The sequence below is a fragment of the Rhinolophus sinicus genome, linkage group LG07 (genome assembly GCF_036562045.2).
Source record: "Rhinolophus sinicus isolate RSC01 linkage group LG07, ASM3656204v1, whole genome shotgun sequence".
NCBI classification, from domain to species: Eukaryota; Metazoa; Chordata; class Mammalia; order Chiroptera; family Rhinolophidae; genus Rhinolophus; species Rhinolophus sinicus.
In genome coordinates this window covers 16962188-16975761 of record NC_133757.1, presented here as the reverse complement: position 1 = coordinate 16975761, position 13574 = coordinate 16962188, and the positions used below count along the sequence as shown (strand labels likewise).

At 42.0% G+C, this 13574-nt stretch overlaps 2 long non-coding RNA genes across 5 annotated transcripts in view; one reads left to right on the top strand and one right to left on the bottom strand.

Annotated features, from left to right (window-relative positions):
- Positions 1-503: 503 nt before the first annotated feature.
- The window catches only part of LOC141572894 (uncharacterized), a 30507-nt gene continuing 17436 nt past the window's right edge, over positions 504-13574 (top strand). For both annotated transcript variants that reach the window (XR_012498429.1, XR_012498428.1), the window contains exons 1-3: positions 504-820; positions 5344-5479; positions 6085-6260. This is a non-coding gene — a long non-coding RNA (uncharacterized LOC141572894). The remainder of the gene's footprint in view (positions 821-5343; positions 5480-6084; positions 6261-13574) is intronic.
- Positions 6392-13574, bottom strand: part of LOC141572895 (uncharacterized) — a 42420-nt gene continuing 35237 nt past the window's right edge. For all 3 annotated transcript variants that reach the window (XR_012498432.1, XR_012498431.1, XR_012498430.1), the window contains exon 3: positions 6392-8961. This is a non-coding gene — a long non-coding RNA (uncharacterized LOC141572895). The remainder of the gene's footprint in view (positions 8962-13574) is intronic.

Sequence of the window (13574 nt, the reverse complement as noted above, 5' to 3'; positions counted from 1 at the left end):
ACATTACAGAGACTATGGCGTTATGTAACACGAACTCGGCCTGATTCCACTAGAGTATGAGGGAGAGCAAAATACCTACATGTCTTCAACACACAGCAAACTGAGAGGCCATACACAGGACCCTTTAGACCTCACAGAAGGGCAAAGCATTGAAGTCATAATAGGCCCTAGACTCCCTGTGAGGTGCCCCTTATGAAGGTAAACACTTGGTAGGTGGTAAGAGTCTTCTAGCATAGGGTCAACAATAGCAAAGTTTATATTTCTAATAATTCTTGGCATTGGCCAGGCAACTTTCCTCCATGGATCTCCAAGAGCTTCGCAAACATTTGCTGTAAAATAACTTTACACACATACACACGCATACAGCTATGCTTACTTTTCAAAATGTCCCTTGCGAATAAGTGAAAGGTAATTATACAAATTCCTTTTTAATTAATAAACATGTCTTATAACCACTGCTCTCTTGTGACATGAATAGGAAATACAACACCCAGGAGATGGAAATGAGTCTGGTTGCATTTTAACCCTTTGGAAAAGTATGGGAACACTGTGTAAAGTACGGGAACACCGTGATTTCTGAGCAGAAGTACATAGGGCAAGAATGCTTTAAGCCACTGAAGCACAGAAAGGCAGGAGCCCTGGAGGCCGTGCCTGCACCTCGCTGCGTTCAGTCATACCTATCCAGGTCCCTGGGGCTCACTCTGTGAGGTCCCACAGTTGGAGGCAGATGAGAGGAAGTTTTATTCAGGGAAGTAAACAGCCGGGCCAAGAAGAAAGTTTACATCATGGTCAACACAAGGTTGAAGCTAGAAATGTAGAGGTAAGTGGTGAGGCAACTTCGTGTGTATATAAATAAGCCAGGAGCTGGGAGGGTCAGGTAGGAAGGTCAAGTGCAAGGTGAGTCAGGGCAAGTGGTCTAGTAGAAAATGTACATCTATATCGAGAGAGAGAGGAGAAAGTGAGATTTATTTTCAGAAATTGGCTCCTGCGACTGTGGGGGCTGGCAACTCTGAAATCCTTAGGGAAAGCTAGCAGGCTGGAAATTGAAGTAAGAGCTGGTGGTGTTGCAGGCTTGAGTACAAAATATGTAGGGCAGGCCAATAGGATTTCAACGCAGGCACCATTTCTATGTTACAGTCTTGAGGCAGAATTCCTTCTTCGCTAAGGAACTTTAGTGTTCGCTCTTAAGACCTTCTACTGGTTGGATGGGGCCCACTCAAATTATGGAGGGTAATCTCCTTTCCTTAAAGTCAACTGATTGTAAATGTTAACCACGTCTACACAGTACCTTCACAGCAACCTCCAGACTAGCGTTTGACTACAGCCTGGCCAGTAGACACATAAAATTAACCATCACATGGTGTTTAAAGGTGCCCAGCAGAGCCAAATATTTCCTGAATTCCTTACATCATAGAGATTTAGGGCTAGGAGAGACTCTATAGATGAAGACTCCAAGAACCAAACATTGGTGAAGAGTAACCTTTGGGTGAGTCAAAAAAGAACTTAGGACTTAGGTTTCCTAACCCCCAATCCAGTAATTTTTCTCAAAGTCTGAAGCTAGGCTTTCTAAGCTCTGGTGCCAACTCCCACACAGTTTCTTTTTTTTGATCAAACTTGGTTGAGTGTAAAAACAGACATGTGCCTTTAAATTAGTGCCAGCTAGATCACATTCTAATCATCCAAATATCTATTTCTTCAATAACTTCAGGAGGAAGTTAAGGATAACAGAAGGCTAAGGACAACAACAAAATGCAAGAGTTTCCAAGAGACTGGAAAACATATGTGGACTTGGAGCCTTGCCCTTAGGGGTTTTAATTCTGAGTCAACTACATCTCAACAACAATTACTTTGGTCCCATTTGCACCTATGTTCATCAATTTGTAAAAATGAGTTACACTAACATGGGCCTTCGTATCAAGATAGAGTTGTTCACTTTCCCATTTGTTAGGGCTAAAATAGTGAAATCAGCTTATTTCTGACTTTTTGTGAATGAAGTAATTCTTGCTGCGTGGAACCATCTGGCCCATGCACAGCATGAAGTATTTGTATCAGACCCCACCTGGCATCCCTCTGAGGTCAGGATCCTGCTATGGTTGTGGTGCCTCCAGGAAGTGCTTAGAGCAACAAAAAACTTGGCAAAAATAATCCACAAAAGCATCATGAATACAAAAACTCTTCCCACAACAGAACAATTACCAGACCAGCCAGGCACTTTCCTGTGGGCACCAGGGTGTACTTGGAAAAAAACCACCAGAGGCCAAGGCAGAGAGAAGCGATCTGTTACCATTCTTCCAGTTTGGCCTGCTTTATTTCTCCAAAATCACAGTTTGCAATATGTGGGTGTTACCATGCTGTTTTATCCCCTTGCAGGAATGACAACCATGAAAACCTCCACACTATATTTGAGCAAGTATTTGTCAAGTTGAGTGGTAGATATTGAATAAGAAGAATAGCTAATTCAGAGCTTATTATGTGCCAAGGAATGTTCTGAACATTTTATGTGAACCAACTCATTGAATCCTTACAATCCCCCGATTCGGCAGGTACCATGATTATTTTCATTGTGTAAGTGGGAAGGTGAAACATAGAGAGGTGAAGTTAGAGAAAGATTAAATTTCCAAAACAAATGCCATAATTCATCAATGCTAAGACAAATTTTTCTCACATTTCAGCATCACTGAAATTAAGATGTGCCTTAGAATTGATGGCATATCAGCACAGTGCCATAATGCAATTGGCAGCTTTTTTTCTTTCTTAGTGATGCTTAAAATAATAATGTGTTTTACACATCATTATATGTGTCTTACATTTGATGAGATGATGGCATCGTACATTTGGTGACATACAGAAGCTGGGAGAGCCAGAGTTGAACCCAGGCATTTTGGTTCTGGAGTCTATGTTCTTAGGTCACGCAGTGAGAAATTCTTGCTGCCCCAGTGAGAAAGGGAGGGTGAAAATAGGTTTTGACTTCAGCCAGGAGTTCAGAAAGTCCTGCGAATAGGGTTTCCAAGGAGACCACACCGTTACCTGGTTCTTGGTCATTACAAAGCAAAACTTCACTTAGTTGTTTTTGAAATGGAAAAAAGCCAAGGAAGTCTAATCCACTCTCTTGGTCATTTTTATTTTTATAATCCTCAATGCTTTTTGATAAACAAAAATGCCCTACTGGTTCTCTCCCTGTGACACCCCCAGGAATTCTGATATGCTGACCCTACCATCACCCTACTCAGAGTGAGAATCTTTGGCCTGAAGAATAGGTACAGATTTTCTTGTTCTGTGTACACTTATGCGTGGAATTTGATCCACCTTTCTCTTTCCCTACCTTCTCGAGCATACTCGTATTCATATAGCACTAAACTTAAAAATTTTTTAAAGAGTGAGGCTGAGTCAAAGGATGAAGAGGGAGAGTTATGTTTGTGTGTGTTTGTGTGCTCTGGGTGTTGTTTGAATTTTTTATATCCTTTTTGTTTTGTTTTATATTTTGGGTTGGTGAGGAAGAAATCCCTATTTTTTTAAAGAAAGAAAGAAAGAGAGAGAGAGGGAGAGAGAGAGAGAGAGAGAGAGAGAGAGAGAGAGAGAGAAGAAAATCTGTAATTTAAACCACTTATTATCCCCCGTTTTTCTATCAACAACACATTGATTTTGTTGCCCAGGAAACTGGAGAGTTTCTGGAGAATTAATTACCTCATTCCAAACCAAGAGGTCACTAAACATTCTGTTTTCATAGGAAACAAAGGCCATTCCTTGTAGCTCACCTGAGTCTCTCTTGAGCGTGAAACCTGAGCCTCTGCTCATTCCTGGGATTTCGCACTTCCTGCTGCAAACCATATGTTAGGCTGCAACGGGAAAACCCTGTAGTTACAGTTGGAAGGGTGGGGGAGAAAGGATGAGGTCAGAAATCCCTGCAGGAGGCAATCACAGCTCTAGCCCAAAGCTGCTAGAAAAACATGTTCCAATCAATTAGATAGCTTGTTTTCATAGCCCTCCAACTTCAACATTTGACTCTTTATGGTTGGAAGTGTCTTTCCCTCTACTCTGGGTCAAACGTGGGCCCTTTCTAGACATCTGCAAAAGCTAGTGAGTGGCTAGCCTGCGCTGGCCTGTAATCTGCCTGGATTTTGTTCCCCGCACCTGGAAAGTTATTTTAATTAGATGCACTTGTACTCCTCTTCTTTCTTTGGTGGAGACACCACCTAGGAGGGCCTGGGGGACCTGAGGCCTCCATAGTCACTAACCCAGACTGAGGCCTGTTGAGGGGCTTCAGTGGCACTGAGCACCCACCTAGCACTCCAGCAAGAGACGCCTGAGGGATCCAGATGCGAGCACCAGGGGGAGAATGTGCCCTCCCCAGGGCACAAGCATGGGAATGAGGACTCACCGACATGCCCCCCGCCCCCCCCCCCCCCACATCGGAAGATAGACTTGAGTACCCAGGAGGACTCCGGTTACCAAGGTGAGCCAGAAGCAATCTGTCACAGTGATGGCAACATCGTCATTTTCCTGTAAGCAGAAGACAACAGGAGTGTTTCCTTAAAAATGACTAACAGAAACTGGCTCATGTCAGGGTGGTGGGAGAGAAAGGGAACAGGATCTGAAATCTGGCAGATCTGAAATGTGAGTCCTGGCTTTGCCACTTGCTAGCTATGTGATACGCTGTGAATAACCCAAGCTCTCTGAACTTCTGTTTCCCTCCTCTGTAAAATGAGGATTGCAATATAAAATAGGATCCTTATGAGAATGAAATCATATCATGTCTTTACAGTGCCTGACACATAAAGACACCGAATAACGGTCTGCCTCTATGTAGTGCATCATCTAATCTTTCTGACTTCACGTCTCCACATGAGGGGACTAAGGCCATACCCTTGCTTCTGAGGGAGCATCTCTCCAAGATAGCAGTCATGCTTCTCTTTCTTTTCCCCAACAAAGCTCAGACTTACCCCATTCCACAGAACATCTCGACTGCTTTTCTCTGGAGCCTGGTGGGGCTCAGAAGTTAGGGACGTGCTTATTCCACTTCTAGCAAGAGACCAGGAATGTGGACACCTCTGGCCTTACAGGAACTGTGCTGCTTGGCCCAGTCTGGGTTAATGCCATGGGCAATTCACTATCTTAGGTCCTTCAAAAACAACTTAAAGCAGTATCCTCTCTTCCAGCTCTGTTCTGTGAATTTATTTCCATAATAAGCTCATGTTAGAAGCCACTTGGCCTGTGACTGCTTCCATTAATCCTTTTTCTGGCCTAGAAGCCTTTAAAATCCCCATTCTGTGTGACTTGGGAGCCCCACTTCCTTTGTGAAGTCCTTGCTGGTTGTCCAGCATCCACGGTGCCCTCTCTTCTCAGAACTCCTGCGACACCACGAGTCAGCACCATATGGCTTAGAGGGAAGGCTCCTCTTCCTCCACAGGGCCGCCGTCATCTCTGCTGGCTGCTCTTCTGTCCCTCGGCTCGAGCTGCCAGAAGAGTACAGGATGCCCAGGTCAGTGTGAATTTCAGAGAAGCAACAAATGCCTTTTTAGTATAAGTTATGTCCCAAGTATCGCGTCCCGTACTTTTATTTGCCACATCTGGCGACAATAAGGATTGAGTTTCATCTTCTGCTTCTGCAACAGCCCTCAGCATGGAAGTGAGACTGTTCTGTACACACGGCAAATATTGCTGATAACAACAACAACAATAATAGCTAACATTTATCAAACACAAGCACCTACGTTTGCCAGATACTGTGCTAAACACATAGACTAGGTCAAGTAGAGGGCACATATACATAATCATATTTTGACAACACAAGGCGGAATATGATTTTTTTTAAAGATTTTATTGGGGAAGGGGAACAGGACTTTATTGGGGAACAGTGTGTATTTCCAGGACTTTTTTCCAAATCAAGTTGTCCTTTCATTCTTAGTTGTGGAGGGCACAGCTCAGTTCCAGGTCCAGTTGCCGTTGCTAGTTGCAGGGAGTGCAGCCACCATCCCTTGCGGGAGTCGAACCAGCAACCTTGTGGTTGAGAGGACGCATTCCAACCAACTGAGCCATCCAGGAGCTCAGCCGCAGCTCAGCTCAAGGTGCCGTGTTCAATCTTAGTTGCAGGTGGTGCTGCCCACCATCCCTTGTGGGACTCGAGGAGTTGAACAGGCAACCTTGTGGTTGAGAGAACAATGGCCCATGTAGGAATCCAACCGGCAGCCTTCGGAGTTAGGAGCACGGAGCTCCAACCGCCAGAGCCACTGGGCTGACCCCCGGAATATGATTTTTTTAAGGTAATGTAGTTTCAAGATTGAGGGGAGGTCCTCTAAGCCATAGATAGAGTCCAGTTCTGTCATTTACTGCCCCTGTGACCTTGGGTGTTTCCTTCTTCTGCTCATTTATGAAACGATGTCTTTCCTCCTGGAGCTCTTTAATAGAGATAACACACTGGAGGTAAATGAGATAACACCTTAAAGACAAAGCACGATGCCCAGCGCCAGTGTTTCTCAGGAACTGTTAAAGGCATCGTGGTGACAGAGATGGTGCCACGTCTGTTGGAATTTAGAGAGGGAAGCTCTTTGGCCTGGATGATCATAGAGCCTTCAAGGGCTGGGCAGTTTGACAAGTCAGGGGAGCAGGACAGCATGAAAGTGGGAAACGGTGAGTAGACTTATTTGCCGGAAATCAACAACCTAGCTGCTTCGGTTTGCATGGGATTAATTAAAAACTTTCTTTACCATCAAAAATGTTCTGTTAATCTAAATAAAATTTAAGTCCTCACAGCTAAAAAGTTTGCTATCTTGACTAGAGTGATTTGTAGGTCTAAGGACACAAGTTGAATATTTAGTGATATGATGGATTTTTTTGAAAAGGAGCCGCCAGCCTCCTTCTAACACTGGATTGCTAAGTTTGCCTCAATGGAATAAGCTTTACCAAGGCATTGTGCTATTTATTGACTATGAATCTGTCTATCACTTGACAATAAAGAGAGTTATATAGTCTGTTGGTAATGACCCTTGAGAATGTTCTCCAAAAATTCCTTTTGCATCCTTCTTTCCTCCAGGAAGATTAGGGTACAGAAGCACGGACCCAGCACTCAGGACCTTTTGCAGGATCTAGGCTTCCGGTGAGGTTTCTGCTCAGAGCGGGGGCTGTGGGAATGAAACCAGAGAGGGTGCCAGATGGCAGGGTGTGGGAAGTCTCGGGCTGGAAAGGGATGGCCAAGATAAACAAGCAACTGGAGGTCTGAAAAATGAATGGATAAACATCCAGACCAAAGTCAACAGTGCTGGAGGATCAGACCCAGTCTCCACAGCCGGGGAGGTTTTGACACATGAGTTCAGTCTCAAGTCCCTGAAAGAACTTTTGTGCATCTGATTCTTAAGCATCCCTGCCTTGGGGAGTTGGGTTGCGGGGAGATCACACAGCTCCTGTAGCAAAGCAGGAATTGTGAGAGTTTCATCAGTAACATTTTCTGTAAGATTTCTGCTTAAAAATCGGTAGATGACTGGATACTGGTTGATATTAAAGAGGTAATATTAATTTTAAAAATATGACAATGGTATTGTGTTTGTTTTTAGATCATCTTTACTTTTAGAGCTACATGATGAATATTTATAGATGAAATGACATGGTGTGTTTTTGCTTCAAAATAATCCTGGAATGGAAGCGAGGGGCTAGCCATAAATTGATAATTGTTTAAATTAGTAGAGTATTATATTATTCTCTCTACTTCTACATTTGATCCTTGAAAATTTTCCGTAATACAAAGGTTTAAACAAAAGTTGTCAAAAAAGCTTATTTTGTATCATAAAAAACTCCAAACGAGGATCAAAGGAATACGTTTGCTTGTTTGTTTGTTTGTTTGCTTGCTTGTTTGGGGCACAAAGGACATTGGTTTCAGGTCTACATAGAACAAAATGAAATGGCACACTGCTAAACTTAAGCCATTTGGAGCTATGGTATAAACATCTCCTATATCTGACCATGTCATGGCAGAATGCCTGTGCTTTCCTGTAAATTCACAGTTAACACGTGTACAGTACTGCTGGCATTGGGACTTACCTGAGTAACTGGGTTGTGTAAACCTGATCTTGGGAAACAGTGAGTTCAAGGAGGAGAATTTGTGGTGTAGACCTAAGAGACGCTTCAGACCAGCAGTTATTACTTGGTTGGCTGGTGGCCCGTTTGCAGTTCAATTGGGTCCTGACACAGACGGGGGCAAAAAGAGGAAACAACTACTTGAAAGTAAGGAGTCTAACACACTGTCCAAAAAGTCCCTGCTGGAATTCTTCTCCGACTCAACTCATTTCCTCCCAGCCTTCTGGTACTATGGTTTTTGTGTTTATTTGGTTTGTCTTTTCAATCTCTGATAAATTTGAATTATAGTCACTCTATGATGTGTGCGGTGGAAAAAAACAAAAAAGCAAACTGTTTAGAATCCTTGTCTAAACTGGAATAACCGATTCAGCTTTGAAAGTAATACATGACCGTTTCCTGACCAGAAAAAGACCCCAAATCCTGTGTGACTAGCCTTAGTATTCATGCAACTGAAATGCCTCGAGTTTGTTTGCTGTCATTGGGGGTTGGATGGAAATGCCCTGCTGTTTCTCTGAAGTATGGTTGGCACCGCCATTGACTCTATAATCTTACTTGGTTTGCAAAGTTGTTAGAAAACCAGCGCATGTCATGTCATATTGCTTTGAACGCAGTAAAGAGTCAGATGATCCTGCACAGCTTGCACAGCGCGGGAAGGCCGCGTGCAGGCCTGGCTGCTCTGCTCACCGAGTCCAAATCAATTATGCTCTAATCAGGACTGTTTCCGGAACTGGTCGGATGGAGGTTCAGAGTGAAAAGGAAAAATTGCTATTTCTCTCCAGATCCTGTTTGCATCAGCAGACTCCATCTGAGACGCATCCTGTTTGACCTCTGGCGTAGCGGGGGAGGGCAACTGCTTTGTTTGACTTTTGACTGTCACCGATCCCAGGGCCTCCGCTTAAAAAGAAAAAAGAAAAAAGCTTGAATTGGTATTAAAACTCAGTCATCATCCTCAGTCCATAAGGATACACAGTCTGGGCTATTCTTTTTCTCAAATAGTAATCCCTTGTTCATCAGGAACCCCAGGACACTTGTTTGAAATACAGATTTCTGACCCTACCTTGAGACAAAGTCTCTAGGAAGGTGCTATTCTAAGAAACTACCCAGGTGATTCTGAAGTGCAGTCAAGTTCAAGAACCTGCACCGCGATGAGAACTGCTCCAGTCCAGGTCCCTAATCTTAGGCCACTGACTCCAGCCAGGCCCAACTTCCCTATTTATGCTCTAACGCTGGGGAAATTGTTTTGAATTTGGGGCACTTAGGAGGAATCACCAAAAGAGATTCCGTCTTTATGGGTACAGGAAGACTTTGGGACATAAGTTCCATACTTTCTCAGGGAGTGGTTAGTGAGAACTGGAGGGCGAGCCTGGTGTCATGTGGGGTCAGCCTGAAGGCTACTGTCAGACACTGACCAGGTTCTTTCTGAGGCATGTCAGAAAGAGAAAAATAAGGCTAAATTTACATTTATTTAAATTATTTTGTGATTATGTTAGCCATATCTTCCTGGAGACGTTAAATTATCTGTCTTAGTCTATTCGGGTTGCTATAACAAAACATCACAGGCTTATAAGCAACAGAAATTTATTGTTTACAGTTTTGGAGGCTGGGAAGTCCAAGATCAAGGTGCCAACATGGTCGGCTTCTGGTGAGCGCCCCCTTCTTGGTTCATAGCTGGGACCTTCTCACTGTGTCTTCACATGGTGGAAGGAGCTAGGGATTTCGAGGGAGCCTCTTGTATAAACCACGAATCTCATTCAGAAGGGTTCCACACTCTTAACTGAAGCACTGCCAAAGGTCCCACCGCCTAATACCATCACCTTTGAGGGTTAGGATTTCACCATAAGAATCTGGGAGGGACAAGGGGGGCTGGGTGGAGACGCAAACATTCAGACCACAGCGACATCTTTTCTTTTAGAGATTTATTTTCAATTTATTTATTTATTTTTCAAATGGTTGATACATGATGCTACTTGCACAAAAAATCAAAATGTACAAAAGTCCCCTACATGACTGTGGGACCTCTCCCTCCTATCCCCGCGTTCTGGTTCCCAAACCCGGAATAGCCACGGTTACTGATTTCCTATTCTTCAAGAAAGGCTCTATGCACATACAGCAGACACATTCATAGAAACTCGTTTTTAATACAGCAAGTACCATCCTGCATCTTGCTTTTTCATTTAACAACATATTATAGAGATACTTCCATATCAGTACATTTGGGAAATCTTTTTTTAATTAAATGATAGTGATGCTATGTTCTAGTTGGGCATTTTAAAATATCCTAAAGATCTCACACAGACACACACACACACACACACACACACACACACACACACACATTTGGCAGCCTCATATTAGAGCCTCAAAAATGTTTTAAAATTTTATTTAGCTCATGACACCTAAAAGCTGGAGCCACTGGCATAATACTAACAAATAATAATAATTTAATAATTGCAGTATTACAATTAACATTTTATAATAAAATATTTATACAATAATGATTTATTAAACTATTAAACAATAATAACAAACATTTCAGAGTCAAATGCTTCTGGGCTTCAGCCCTACTTCTGTCACGAGCTCTAAGAACTTAGATAAGTTACTAATATCTCTGAGCCAGTTTCCTCATTTAGCAAAACTGAGGGTGGGGTGGGAAAGCAAACCTCTCTCCTGAAGTTGTGAAGATTAAATAAATAATGAATAGAAGGCCCCTAGAGCCTTGGACCCAAGAAATTATCAGGTCCTGGGAAAATAGACAGTTGGCACAGACAAATGCTGCTGAGAGGCTAGGTGAGTAAGGGCTGGAAGTGTGCACTGACTTTGGCAGTGGGGAGATCAGTGAAGACTCAGGCAGAGCTCAGCAGGGTATTAGCTGCAGAAACCAGAGGTGATGGGAGGGGAGTGGTGGCTGGTGGGGAGAGAAGGTTGGTGGTGAGTACGTGCATCTTACTGAAGTTGGGTGCTTTGTGGTCCAGCCTCAGAGTATTTTCATTTCATTTTCAACTATTATCAACTCGTGGCCAATTTCCCTGTACCTCCCCCCAGTATTATTTGAAGCAAATACTAGTATCTCTAAGTATTTCATAGCATTTCATCTCTAAGTATTTCAGCATGTATCTCTAAAAGATAAAGGGTTTTTAAAAAAACAAAACTGTAATACCATTACCGCCCCTAAAAAATCAACACTAATTCCTTAAACATCACCAAATATCCAACAAGTGTTCCAATTGCCAATGGTCTCGTGGATGTCTACTTTCTTTTAACAGATTATTTGAATCAGGATCTAGATAAGATCTACATATTGCAATAGCTTTTTAAAAAAATCTACCTCCATTTTTCCTTCCCCCCACCCCTTGCAAGTTATTTGTTGAAGAAATGTCTTTCTTTCAGAGTTCCCTTCAGTCTGCATTTTGCTGATTATGTCTCTGTGGCCCAGTGTAACATAATCGTCTCACTCCTTCCTAACTCCTGTATTTCCTAAAAATTGGAAATTATGTCTGAGGTCAGATTCAGGTTTGAATTGAGGGGTGGGTGGGTCGAGGCTATTTCATAGGGTTTGCTGCCACCGGAAGGAACTTAAAGTCTCACTTTTTCTTTTTCATTCTGTTAGCAGCCACTGACTCAATGCGAAGTCTCGTGATGTTTTTGGTTTTTACATCTCTCATTTGTTCACTGTCATCTAGTGAACTGTTTCTTCTAGGCAAAGTCCAGTCACAGATTAAGGACTCTTGGCTTTGGACCACTAAGAATTTTTAGAAATCCATCACCCTAAAGTTAAGCTTTTTCAGAATGATTTTTCCAGTTTTATTGAGATGCGACATTGTGTTAGTTTAAGGTGTACGACCTAACTAATTGATATATTATATTGCAAAATAATCACCACCGTAAGTTTAGTCAACATCCATCACCTCACAAAGTTACAATTTTTTCCTGTGGTGAGAACTTTTAAGATCTATTCTTTTAGCAATTTTAAAATATATAATACAGTATTGTTAGCTATAATCACTATGTTGTAATTTACATCCCTAGAAGTTATTTACCTTATAACTGGAACTTTGTACCTTTTGATCACCTTCACCCCCACACCCCACTTTTGGCAAGCACGAATATGTTTCTACAAGTTCAGGTTTTTTATATTCCACATATAAGTGAGATCATACAGTATTTGTCTTTCTCTGACTTATCTCACTTAGTATAATGCCCTAAAGGTCTATCCATGTCACAAATGGCAGGCGTTCCTTCTTTTTATGGCTAAATAATATTCCATCATACGAGTATATATACACATTTTCTTTATCCATTCATCTGCTGACAGACACTTAGGTTGTTTCCAATCTTGACTATTATATATAATACTGCAATGAACATGGGGGTGCAGATATCTTTTCTAGATAGTGATTTTGTTTCCTTCAGAAATATATCCAGAAGAGGGATTGCTGGATCATCTGGTAGTTCTAATTTTAATTTTTGAGTGGCTGCACCAATTTACATTTCTACCAAGAGTGCACAAAGGTTCCCTTATCTTCATATCCTTGCCTACACTTATCTCTTGTCTTTTTTATGACAGCCATTCTAAGTTGTGAGGTGCTATCTCATTGTGGTTTTGATTTTCATTTCCCTGCTAATCAGTGATATTGAGCACCTTTTCATGTATTTGTTAGCCATTTGTATGTCTTTGGAAAAATATCTTTTTTTTCCTCTGTCCATTTATTAATCAATTGTTGTTGTTTTTTTGCTATTGAGTTGCGTCAGTTCTTTGTATGTTTTGCATATTAACCCCTTATCAGATATGATTTACAAAAATATTTTCTATCATTCTGTAGGTCACCTTTTCATTTTGTTGATGGTTTCCTGTGCTGTGCAGAAGCTTTATTTTGATGTAGCCCCACTTGTTTATTTTTGTTTTTGTTGCCTTTACTTTTGGTTTCAAATACAAAAAAAATCATTGCCAAGATCAACATCAAGAAGCTTACCCTCTGTGTTTTCTTCTAAGAGTTTTATGGTTTCAGGTCTTACGTCCAAGTATTTAATCCATTTAAAACTGTTTCTTTACCTACATTTTTCTGAACACCAAGAAGGGAAAAATAGTACAGAGTGACATTTCTATAAGCCCCACTTCTTTCTAATGGACTTTGCCCTATTCTTGTGTTTCTTTCACTAAAACTGTCCCACCCCGCAATCTTTCCCAAACTCTTTCTTGCTGGTTAATTTTTGCTCCTCTTTTGGCTTTTGCTCCTCTTCCCATTGCCTTCGGAGTCTGCATCAAGAAAGCCCAAAGAACCATTCATCCTGCAATGATAGAGTCTTTCACAAAGGGCAGAATGATTCACAAATACACAATCCACTCTGGTTGTCAAGAGAGGAGAAAGGATGGATCCTCAGCTGTGTAATCATTGTTACCCCTTCACAAGTGAATGAGTGATGGGTTAAACCAGGCCAAATTCCAGATGGGATGTAGAGACCCATGGAATGAGCCAAGGGGTGTGAAGTGCTGTGAGAAGAAGGTATGC